Source organism: Lissotriton vulgaris, chromosome 9 (assembly GCF_964263255.1).
Source record: "Lissotriton vulgaris chromosome 9, aLisVul1.2, whole genome shotgun sequence".
In the NCBI taxonomy this organism is placed as follows: domain Eukaryota; kingdom Metazoa; phylum Chordata; class Amphibia; order Caudata; family Salamandridae; genus Lissotriton; species Lissotriton vulgaris.
This window is the reverse complement of record NC_141697.1, coordinates 566,837,148-566,848,222: the sequence shown is the minus strand read 5'-3', so window position 1 is coordinate 566,848,222 and position 11,075 is coordinate 566,837,148.

Below are 11,075 nucleotides of genomic sequence, written 5' to 3'. Positions count from 1 at the left end.
ACAGCCACACATCTTCCATCCATTCACCCATCCAGACATATACCCACCTACTGAATCATCCATTCAACATGCAATCCACCCATCCAACACCTAACTCAATTCAACCATCCACTGGCTCAATCCAACCCTAAAACTCCTTCCAGCCACCCATTGACTTGTGCATTTCATTAACTCTATCAATTTAACTACCATTCAACTCCAACCACCCACTAACTCATGCATCCACTGACTCCATCCATCCGTTGACTCATGCATCCACTGACTCATGCATCCACCCAACCACCACTCAACTCCATTCACCCACTGACACATACATCCAACCAACCATCAATTCATGAATCCACCAACTCTATTCAACTCTATTCAACCAACCACCACTCAACTTTATCCACCCACTGACTCCATCCACCTAACCACCACTCATCTACATTCACCCACTGACTCCATCCACCACTCATCTCCATTCGCAACTGACAAATACATCCACCACTGTACTCTATCCACCCACCAACTCATGCATCCACTGACTCCATCCACCCAACCATCACTCAACTCCATTAACCCAATGACACATACATCCACCACTGTACTCTATCCACCCACTGACTCATGCATCCACTGACGCCTAACAGTTTGAGCCCCTCAGTCACTTCAGGACACTCGCCGAGTCTCTGCCCCTCACTTTCCGAGTCCCCACCCCACCGCCTTCCTCGTACACACTCTCACATCACCGTCCTTAGCTGCCCATAGGTAGCCTCCGCCCCTCCCTCCCTGAGCCCGGATTACCGTGGGCAGCTTCCATTTCACACCCTGCACCTTCGAGGAGCCGGGCACCAGCTCCTTTAAGCCCAGCGAGGAGGGGATGGCCGGAAAGGAGATGTTTTCGAAGAGCTGCGCCGCCTGCAGGCACGCGGCGCACAGCGCCTCTAAGTCCTGCCGCAAGTACTTGATGGCCTGCTCGTTGGTGCCCAGGTCATTGGCCAGAGCTCTTGCAGCTCTGAGTGACCCAGGCGTGCTCCCACTGCTCCTGGAAGGTCAGCTCGTAGAAATAGCAGGCTATGACGATGGTAGCAGGCACAGTGTAGAGCACGCTCCATAAACTTCTCCAGCTTCTCGGTCTTTGTGCCATCATGCTTCATGATGGAGCGAATGCGGAAAAGTGACACAAAGCCAGCCAGCAGGAAGAAAGTGCCAATGAAGAGGTAGATAAAAAGTGGGACGAGAACGAAGCCATGCAGAGCGTCCACGCTGTTGATGCCCACAAAGCAGACGCCGCTCAGCACATCACCGTCCACTTGTCCCGCGGCCAAGATGGTGATGGTCTTGACGGCGGGCACGGCCCAAGCAGCCAGTGGAAGTACTGCGAGTTGGCTCCAATGGCTTCGTGGCCCCACTTCATGCCAGTCGCCAGGAACCAGGTGAGAGGCAGGCCAGCGCTGTAGACTTGGGAGCTGGGAAAACGGGCTTGAGTCTTGGCGTCGGTTCAACTTCCTGTGATTCTGGGCAAATCACTTAATCTGCCAGTGGCAAACAAAAATGTTGTCATGTAACTGGTGCTCTGCTCATCCAAAGCGCTCAATACCTCCGGGCCGAGTTTGCGCTATATAAAACTGCAAAGCTGGGCTGTGTTGGCCTTGGTGTCTTTTACAAACTGTGCTGTATCTCGCATGGCCCGAGGCCACCTCGCGGGCCATTGTTGGCTTCCGTATGACTCCGCGCTGAGACTTCCTGGTGCGGTGGTGGCCGGTCCTGCTGCCCAGCCGGTCTTCGCTGCTCCCCCGCTGCCGCCCTCATGGTTCCCTCCTCTGGGGCTCGCTCACACGCGTGGCTGCACGCGTATAGCCATTAATTTGTTCCCGGCCCAAGGGCTTGGCATCGATGGTCTGTGCGGGCTCCGTATCGGCGATCACAGGTGCCGATGCAATCTCTGCGCTCAAGTTCGTGCAGGTCTAGTGCTTTTCGCTTCATGCTCTCGGCCTGCCTCACGCGGACTTTTTTGAGGGGCTGACAGGGGACTGATTTGTTTGAGGAAGAACGTTGTGCTGCTCGTGACCTAACCATACCGCTCTACGAGCACTGATGAGTGAAGCAAGGGCCGAGAGGAGGGACAGAGGGGCGGGGGCCTGGATGTACAGTGGAGCCCATAAACAATGTGTAGACCATAATAATTTTCATTGCGTAAAACCAAGCACTTTAAGTAAGTATAAATGGGGACAAGTGGAGGTGTTCAAATGGTCGCAGTTTATTTACATTTTTGGAAAAGCCCGCCCTACTTAAGGTGGGGCAAAGCTAATTCAATAACTATTATGAGCAGAATTACAAATCTCCAGGCGGCTGGGGGCACACATTTGTACGGCAGAAACTGCACCATAAACAGGCACACAAGCAGTGAAAACAAGTTCCCCCTCTGTACCTGGGCCGGGCTGCGCTGTGTGGAGAGGAGGCAGAGTCTGCTCACGCTGCCTGCACGTGCCAGTCGGCCCTCTGATTGATTAATAAGGAACACCAATCAGAGAGCTGACTTGAGCGTGCAGGCAGCGTGATGAGGGGCTGCTCTCTGCCGATGACGTCAGGGAGAGAAAGAACACCAAAAACACACCCCCGAATCCCGTCTTGAACTGAGAGACGCCCCTCTCCTCCAATGGCTGGCCTCCGTTTAGGAAGCCAGCCAATGGAGAAGAGGGGCGAGTTCAAGCCCCCACACTGTCAACATAGGATCTCTCCCTGCGACTGCGCAAGCGCAGCCTACGCAGATCTCGACCTAAAAAGTACATTCCCAGAAATATTCTCCCTCTCAACTCTTGTTTTTATCCCCCATTTGGTTCAATCCTGCTATCACTCTATCTTATAAACTTCTTAATTGGTCCTCCTGACTCGCGTTTGGTATATGTTCCATTTCTCAAATCACTTCTAACAATGAGTTTATCTCTTTTGAGGCCTTCTGTAGACATTTTCACATTCCTCTTTCGTATAGACACAAATATTCTTTCCTCATGCACACTCTTCGTTAAAACATTACTAATCCTTTTCCCACCTCAGATAAAACCCTTGATGATCTTACCCTTTCCCAGGAATATTCTACAGAAGCTAATGCTGCTTTCATACACAAGCAACTTTCTTTTCAAGTTCCAGATAGGGCCAAAATCAAAACTGAAATTGCTTGGGAACAGGACCTTCAGTCTACTTTTTCAATCTCTCTGTGGAACAAACTATTGTAGAAGATCCATTATACTTATTGTTCAGAAAGTACGACTCAGATCATGTATTTTTCTCTATAATAGGTTGTTTTGAATTCCTTCTTCTCTATTAAAAATGAAACTTTTACCTAATAATAATTGTTGGTCTTGTGGCTCTCCTAACAGTGGCTCTCTTCACATGTTTTTCCTTTGCCCCAAACTCTCTATATATTTGGCAGCAAATATAGCATAACATCTCCAAGTTATTCTAAGTCTCATCTTCTTCACATAGTTCGTTTTTTATCTGCAGTTGTTTAGATATATGGTCAAATCACAAAACCAAAGCCTTGTTAGTGGATCTTCCACTGGCGGTTGCTTTTCAGGTTATTACTTCTAATTGGAAAAACTTTAAAGGGTTTCTTATTTGACATGGTGGAACTTGATATGTCATATTCATAGATTTGATACTTCTCACTCTTCCTTGTTGCACAGAGATTTATTGTGGGGGCGTGGCTAAGCCGAGCAGCGAGATGGATGCTTATTTAGATGGCTCCGACACCCAAACACGAAAATTCTTCAATAATATACCTGCGATGATGAAATCCCACACAAAAGTGATAACAGGTAAAAGCTGGATTGCCGAGGAAGCGATGCATACCTTTGGGGCGTGGTAAAGATAGAACTGCGCCTAGAGAAAACACTCTGAGCCTGCAAGCAGCTGCCAATGCAGTAAGACCCTAGTTCGAGAATGGCAACCGCAACTCTGGAACAGCCACGCAGACCAGCTTGAGTTCCGAAGAGGCAGGACCGGGACACCCTGGGGCGAAGCACAGTAGAGAAGCCACACAGCGGTGATGCATGGCCAAGAAGAAGACCACCCGGTCCCAGGCAGAAACCGCTGCATGAGGCGAGAAGAGGCCTAATGAGCAAAGCTGGTGGTGATCCCCAAGGAGGACAGGGCCGAACGCGGTGGCAAACACATAAACCTTCTGCACCCTGAAACAGCAAGGGCATACGACGGAAAGGTAAAGCGCTGCAGCCGCAGGATAGGAGTAATCAATAGACATTAACGAGCTAGTGGCAACAAAAAGGATAGAACTAGAGGGACGCTCTACCTAAACAGTGGTCAAAATGGTGGCTGGAGATCCATTCAGGTACCACCGACTGAATGGCCTACCATGCGGGCTGATGCGTAAATAAATACGTTGGAGAGAGTGAGCCCTCACAGTGCCAAATTTGACAAAAATATAAACTGAAAGGTGGATAGCAGCTAGAACATCGGGCATGGCCCCTGGTCAGCCCAGACTTCCGCAATGTATTAGCAGCTACGGAGCAGTGTGGGCCCTCCTGACTAGTTAGTTCCTTGACATTGTCATCCTACAGATACATTTCACTGCTGTGCAGCTTGCAGGGTACATACTGAGAGAACCACAGGTTCACACTGGTGGCTTAACATCGGAAGCCACGGAGGGATCAAACTTCAAAAATTGAAATGAAAGCAGAGGGGGGAGAGCTGAGCCCCTAACTAAGCACCCCCCACAAAAAGACTGAGGTGTTCCTATTGCCATAACCCGTCTAGAAGAAGACAGTGCATAACCACCTGAAGTAATCAAAAATGGGAAAGACAGACACCAAACAATCTAAACTAAGTTTTTATAGCAAAAGACACAATAGACAAACGGATACGGAAGCTCGGCAGGAAGCCAACATGGCGCAAAGCGGCGAATCAGTACAAAGGGAACCAGATCTTCGCATCGTACTACTGGAGGTACAATCCAGTCTAAAACAAATAGATGCAAAATTAGATAATCTAACTGCCACACTTGATCAAGTCAAGAAGAAGGTAGATACGCACGAAATTAGGCTGGATAAGTTGGAAAACATGGCTGAATATGTCCACGAACTCAAAGTAGATACCAAGGAGCAGATGCTCCAAATGGAAAAAGTCCTAACTGTCATAAGAAACAAGAATGAAGACTTGGAAACCCGTTCGAGAAGAAACAACATACGCATAACGGGTGTTCCCGTAACAACTACAATGGGCAAAATGGAGCAGTATGTGGAGACTCTATGCAGAGATTTGTTTGGAGAAAGCTTATTCCAGATGCCCAGATGTTCATCGTGGAATGAACTCACCGTGCTCTGGCCCCTAAGCCACGGGTCTGAGCTATGCCCAGACCCGTCATAGCACGTATGCTGAACCATAGAGACTGAGACACTGCCCTGAAACTGGCACAGGAGAAGAGCACGATTCCCCACCAGGAATCACACTGGTTTTCTACCCGCACTTCACCCCTGGAGTACAGGCTGCCCGCAAGGAATTCCTTCCAGCTAAAAGACTGTTACAGAAATTTAACATGCAGTATGCACTTTTATACCCTGCAAAGTTACGTGTCACACAGGATGGGAAGTCACAATACTTCACGGATGCCAAATCAGCATTGAAGTACGCAAAATATGTGGGACACCTAATGAGGACAACCTCGAACTCAGCTGCCCCGGAGGTCAACGAGAGGCTAAGCAACATTGACTGAGTCAGGATATTGACCCCGGTTTTTGTTCCATTATTTTAGACATAAAAAGTCAGCAAGAGTGTGAAAGAGCGATATGGATGTGGGGCTGAATAGTGATCCAAACTCCTGGACAGGTATATATCTACCCTACCCCACCACATCCAAATAACAAGTGTTAATATTCAGCATGAAACTGCTACACGTAAAAATATATTTCGCCACCTCACTACTATCTGGGAGTTAGTTCGCTGGCAACGCTTCGCTCCCCCAGGGAGTTCTCCCATAACAATTGAATGCATGCGAGAAGGAGTTTCGGGAAAGGGGAGGATGTGAGTGCTCAACCTAGTTGTGTGGTTGGAGTGGGTGGGAGGGTGGAAGGGGAAGTTCAAGAAGTTTGATTATATGCCAAGAAAGGGGGAAGATACAGTTGACACGCAGAATTGAATTAAAAAACGAAAGGAGACCATCAAAAGAGAAAGCTGAACAGGGCAAAGATAGAATGAAAAAATGCTAAATAGAAACGGTTTGCATCTACACAAGTGGGATACGCGGATAGGATACGCAACTTCCTACCATACCAGTGAACCGATGACATCCATTACACTATTGAACATTTGTAGCTGAATGATCACAGGAAGGCTAGATTAGTGCAAACTTACCTGCTCTGACACAATATTGACATCTGTTTCTTGCAAGAAACTCACCTAAATACGGACACGATAAACAAGTTAAAGTCTAGGAGATGGGGGGGACACATACTTGGCGACATTCTCAAACTATTCCTGAGGGGTGTCCATATTAATATGCCGAGACCTGGGCTAGACCACGCTGCACTATTCACTAGACCAAGATGGTGGATACCTTATTGTGCAAGGACACATAGGAGGAATTCACATCACCTTAATAGCAGTCTATGGCCCGAACACCGACAAACCTGAATTTCATAGCAAGGTATGGACGGAGGCAGTAAAGCTAAACACAGGAATATTGCTATGTGCGGGGAACTTTAATGCCATTTTAGAGACAAAAAAGATAGAGTAGGCTCTGCACGGACTCTTCACCCAAAATCCACAACACAAATACAGTCCATTAAGGAGGAAAGCGACCTTATAGATGTCTGGCAGCACATACATCTGGAAACTCTGGAGGGTACATGTATCACTGCACACTTTAGAGCATGGTCCAGAATAGACTACTGTTGTTGGCTGTTGTCGAGAGAGGGGACTACATGGGTAAACGTCATAAGACACATGCCACACACATTATCAGATCACCCGCCAGTAATGGTTCAGTTATCCCTTCCAACGATGCCCCCTAAAGCCTTTACATGGCGACTCCCAGAGGGAGCGCAAACAGATACGGTCTTCAGAGAAGAGATTATGAAAGAAATTGTTGAATACTTTGAGATAAACGAGAAATCTGTAGACTTGAGGGCCACATTATGTGAAGCCTTCAAAGTGGTAATAAGAGCAGTCTGCATGGCTAAGCAGGGAGGGGTCCTCAAAGATATCAGACGCACGTTGGGGAAAATTGAGAAAGAAATTCGTACTAAGGAAATGGAATATTACAGGACCCAGGATGTTAAAATACTTGCCACAATTACAGAACAAATCCCAACATACAAGGAAGAGGCAAACAGGGAACTCATATTTCTGGGGAAAATATGCAAGCTCGTAGGTATGGTGAGGGAGATAGACCGGGGGAAACTCAGATTTTAAAAAAACAACAACCCCGCACTTATATAACTGAATTACACAATGAGCTTTGGTTAGGTACCTGGAAGAACTGCAGACAGTGCTGACACAATATTTCAAGAAACTATACATGACTCAGAACACATCTGCCCTAGAGCAATTGACAAAATACTGGGACACTATAGAACTAATTTGGCTGACCAGGCGCAGAGGGAATATTTGGAGGTCCCATTCACAGAAGAGGAAATCGTACAAGCCATAAATACCCATCCTAGCGACAAAGCACCTGGAGCAGGTGGTTTAACAGCCTCCTTTTAAAACAAGCATTTACAATGCAATGGTTTTGCCTTTGTTAAAGTTAGAGCTATTGGCATTGCTCTTGACATTATTTTGATTTATGTTTTTTTTAACATAAATAAATGGCATTGTCATTTACAATGCCAATAGCTTAATCTCTCGCAAATGCCACACACAAACACCCACAGAGAGCCCCCCCACAAACACACACAGCGCCCCCCCACACAACCACACAGCGCCCTCCACACATACACCCACACAGAGCCCCCCCCACACAGAGCAGAAGTATGCTACATTTAATGCGAGTCACAGGGCTTTAGATCTCATCCACAGAGGATACCAGACCCTTCTGGTGTGCATTAGTTATCATTCTGCGCAGTCTGTATTCAATCCATCAATCTCGGCGTCACTGGAGAGCGCGAGATACCCGGAAAAATAAACTGCGCGCGCATGACGCAGCCCCCACCTCCCAATCCTGACAGGAGCCGTTCAACACCCCCTTCGTACGCTGCGCTAGCCTCCGCAAGAGGCTGATGTGGCGTAAAACAATGCAGCATTGCAGCTCTGGTGACCCATAATAACCTCCTGGCTTGCAGGCTAGCGAGGCAGGTCAGCGGGTCAATGCGCCGACTTAAAAGAGGTTGGCGCAACCGGCATGCGAAAAATTCCAGGCCCAAGGGCCGACTCACTCATTATTTTTAATGTAGATGAAATAAGTAAACGCCTGATCAGTTTTACTGCTCGAGAGTTTGATTTTGGACTTGCTTTACAAAACCGGGGAAAGTGCGTCTATATTTATGATCGCTATTTATTGGCCGAAAAATTTTGTTTTGCTAATAAATCTGAAGCCATTTGACAGAAATATATAATTTTACAACAAACACAACCAAACTGTTGTTGTATATGCAGTCAAAGCGACCACGAGTACGGTTACTACGCTTCAGAGCGCTGTGGAGGCAGGGTCAGAGACAAGGACCAAAAAAAAAAAACTTTTTAAACATATTCATCAAAGCGCAGATTGCTACAATTCCAATCCAACCCACATAATTCCAGTACACACCACATGCATACACTCCATAACACAATGCTAAAAGACATTGCAATTTACAATGCCATTAGCTCTTACTCAAATAAATCCGAGACCTATTGCATGTCCAATGCTTGTTATTCATGTACTGCAGAAGCAGTTAACCTTCTCTTGACAAAGCTCATTCACCCCTAAATCAAGGACACTAGGAGTTGTTCAATGTATCCATTGTGTTGGTGGAAAAACAATCACGTATAAAGGAAAGTCTTAGGAGTCACAGGGTGGGGGTGAAGGGCAGAAAATCTGTGTGCACAGCGACCTTGCAAGTATTGACTGTATGTTTAGCATTTCCGTACGTGTAGAGATGCATGTATTTGTCCGTCAGTGCAGCAGTTTCTGGGGTCTGTAGTATAGCTTGTGGTTATTTGTCGTGTGCATTATAGCATACTTTTGTTTGTACATAGTGGGGGCCCCGGTATTTACCCATTCATGTAGCAAAGGTTGCGTGAATTTGGCCCCATATGCAACAGAGGCAAGTGATTTCTGGAACTTCTAGTTATTGGTCAGTTATGTGCAGCAGAGCTTGGAGAGGTTTGTATGTCTAACTTAGCTTGTATGCATAAGTCTATATAGCGGAGTTTGCGGTTATTTTGCCATGTGTACAGAGGAGCTACTAGCCTTTGTCCATCTGTGCCGCAGTTTCCAGGTACTTGCCATTGTATATAGAAGAGCTTGCGGGTATTTCACAGTGTGGGCAGCGGACCGACACACATTTGGCACACCATCTCCCATGCCAGAAAAATGGTCTTGTAACACACGTCCGCCCTGACAAGTCCAGACTCAACTCCTCTCTCTATAGCAGCCTCTGCTCCGTCTCCTCCCTGATATAAACTTAACCTTGAAAGAGCTTTGTGAGAGATGTCTGTATACAGCTTGAAACCACCAACTACAAGCCATTATCTGCGACAGCTCACAGACTACAACACCTACCACCTCGCTGCTCTCTCCTTCTCCTTCTCCAATCCTCTGTCTCTCTCCCTCCCTCCTCTTCTCCACTCTCCTACCCAACCATCAAGTCCCTGGAATCATTATCCTCATCACTACAGCCTCCTGGATGCGAGGCCCAGTCTACTTTACAACCGCCACACAGCTCAGGATCCCAGAAGCCCAGAAGAACTGAACGTTGCTGGGGATTTTTGTAGCATTTGCTGCAAAACAAAATGCATGTGTGCGCACTTCTACACCGATTAAGTCAGAATAGAAGTTACTGCCAGAATGCTCGGGCAACGGAAAGTGCCACGGGCCAACTTCCATGAGACTGGAGTGCACATAGCGCTTTGAAGCGCACTATGGAATGACTTGGGTATGGGTAATTTTTTTTTTTAATTTGCCTGGTACAAAGGTTTGAAAAAAATACAGGTAAAACACCAGCAGTTTGAAAAAGAAAACCTTTAAAGCCCAAAAAAAGCCAGCAAGTAAACACAAATTAAGATGCACGAGGGTGGTGCTTACAGTCTAAATTTGACTAGCATACCTTTTGAGGGCCACGGAAAGCGAATACATAATGTATTTCGACGCGCTCGGCTTAAAGCTCAAGGCAAAAGGAAGCGTGTAAGCCACAGTAGTTTTATTCATGTTCTGGAAGACTGGACACCCACAAAGCCCGCAATGACGTCCAGCATACACAGTGAACAAGTGACTATTTGAAAGCTTCTCACCACAAAATACAGCTACAACACAGAGACTTTCCTCAAATTAGCAGATCCCCAAGCACACACGGGCATATAGCTTAATAATATACTGTATAAAGTAGTAGCTACCAACATAAAATAAAAAAGGCATCATATTTTAAAGAGTAAAACACCCACAACTCACGTGAACAGACGAGTCTCTCAGACAACCCACGCACAGCACAAGCAGGGCACAGGCATACACAACACTTACACTGCGACAGGGTCCTCACTGACCCTTGGGCGCAAACTGCGCCATGCTGGAGCCACACAGGCTCTGGAACAACCACTGTGGCCAAACGTTGGAGCCACCCAGGCTCTGCAGACAATGCCCCCCTCGAGCCTAGCAGGCTCTTAGCACAGCTGTGGGGTCGTTGGAGTCCCTCCCGGGGGACTCAACGTCATGGAAATGGCCCCCAAGCCCCTCTGGGCTCTCAAATCACGTAGGGCACCTCGAGCCTCTCTGGGCCCGTAGAACAAATCTGCCCCCTTAGAGCCTCCATGGCTCCGGACACAACGATAGGGGCAAGGAGCCTCTCGGGGCTCTACACGCGTTGGGGCGACCCGCTGCCAGCCGGGGCCGCCCTTTCTGCACCGTCAACACTGTGCCCCACGGGGCTCTCGTGACCAACATGGGC